Source organism: Chrysochloris asiatica, unplaced genomic scaffold (genome assembly GCF_000296735.1).
Source record: "Chrysochloris asiatica unplaced genomic scaffold, ChrAsi1.0 scaffold00189, whole genome shotgun sequence".
NCBI classification, from domain to species: Eukaryota; Metazoa; Chordata; class Mammalia; order Afrosoricida; family Chrysochloridae; genus Chrysochloris; species Chrysochloris asiatica.
Window position 1 is genome coordinate 3,907,746 of NW_006408707.1, and position 2,201 is coordinate 3,909,946.

Sequence of the window (2,201 nt, forward strand, 5' to 3'; positions counted from 1 at the left end):
GAATGGGCACAAACATTGATCTCTTCTGGTAGCATAGTGGTTACAAATTGGGCTACTAACCTCAAGGTCAGCAGTTTGAAATGACTAGATGCCGTTCAGGAGAAAGATGAGATTTTTCTGTTGCCGTAATGAGTCACAGCCTTAGAAACCCTGTATAACCAACTCTATGGCACATAACCAGCACCACCACTTCTTACTGGAGTCCTGGTGTGGTTAATGGGTCAGACTGCAAAGTCAGTTTGAACCGCAAGGTCAGTAGTCCGAGCTGTTCCTCGGAAACCCTTTACAGAGTTGATAAGGGATGGAACTGACTTGATGGCACTTAACAACAATAACAACAACAATAACGTCTTATCTAAGAGCCATTGAAGCATTGTGAGTTGTTAGTTGTACTGTTAACCGCATGTTCAGCCTGGTGAGGCTTTCTCTTCCCAAAGAGATTTAAAACCTTGGAAACCCTACATAGGGTCTCCCCACCAGAACAGACTCTATGACACATAACAACGAAACGTGCTACGAAGAAATTTAAGAATTTATCTATGCTTAATGAAGGCATCCTGGTATGGTGCTGTGGGTTAAAGCACCAGACTGCAAAGCCATTTGAACTGCAAGTTCGGCAGTTCAAACACACCAGCTGCTCCTTGGAAATCCTATACAGGGTAGATATGGGTTGGAATCGACCTGATAGCCCTTAACAACAACAATAAAATGAAGGCCTCCTAGTGTGACACTGCGGGCTAATGGATACCAAGATTGGTTTGAACTGCACTTCTGTCAGTTCAAGCTCACCAGCTGCCTCTCAGAAACACTATACACTACACTACCAGGCCTTGCTCCTTCAAGATAGCAGATCGGATAGACGTGTAGTGAGGAGCTCGGTCAACAACAACATGGAACACCGGGCCAAGAGGGCTCACAAGATACTGTTGGAACTCTGAAAACAATATAAAGGTATGTTTTGAGGTTTGGAAGGTTTACAGCTGGGGAATTTGAAGGGAATCCAGAAATACATTGTATTCTGGATCAAGACACTCAACTGTTCCAGGAGCCGCCATCTTGGGAAAGAACATCTTGATTGTATTAGGATTGATAGTATCAGGAGAGAACATCTTGATTGTATCTTGATTGCTTCAGGATTGACATTAAAATTTAAAGTGACAGTATCAACATAAAACCAAATGGCCGCCACTCATCTGTCTGTCGTGCTATGGTGGCTTGAGGTGCTGTGATTCTGAGGGCTATGCCACCGGTATTTTAAATAACTAGCAGGGTCACCCATGGTGGACAGGTTTCAGATGAGCTTCCAGACAAAGACAGACTAGGAAGAAAGAGTGACAAACTACTTTTGAATGGCTAGTCACTAAAAACTCTATGAATAGCAGAGAAACATGGTCAGATACAGGACTGGAAGGTGGGAAGGCACTCAGAATGTGACTGGGGGAAAAAAATGCCTCCTCAAAATAGAGTTGACCACCATGACGTGAATAGAGTTAAGCTCGGGAGAGAAAAGCGCACAGAAACTTCATTTGCTGATGGGCCACAACTCAAAATGAAGAGAAACAGCTATAAACATCCATTGAAAATTGGAACATGGAATGTATGAAGTATGAATCTGGGAAAATTGGAAGTTGTCAAAAATGAAATGGAACGTATCAACATCGATATCTTAGGCATTAGTGAGCTGAAATTGGCCATTTTGAATCTGACAACCATATGGTTTACTATGCAGGGAATGACAAATTGAAAAGGAATGTTGTTGCATTCATCGTCAAAAAGAACATATCCAGATTAATCATGAGTTACAATGCTGTAAGTGATAGAATAATACACATGCGCCTACAGGGAAGCCCAGTTAATACCACTATTATCCAAATTTATGCACCAACCACTGACTTTCATCCTTAAGTCAGTGAGAATGAAATAGAAGAATTCTACCAGCTTCTTCAGTCTGAAATCGATCAAACATACAATCAAGATGTATTGCTCATTATCGGTGATTGGAATGCAAAGGTTGGGAGCAAAGAGGAAGGACCAGTAGTTGGAAAATTTGGACTTTGTGATAGAAATGATGCTGGAGAATGAATGATCAATTTCTGCAAGACAAATGATTTGTTTAATTCAAATACCTTCTTTAGACAGCATAAGAGACGACTATACACATGGACCTCGCCAGATGGAACACATAGAAATCAAATTGACTA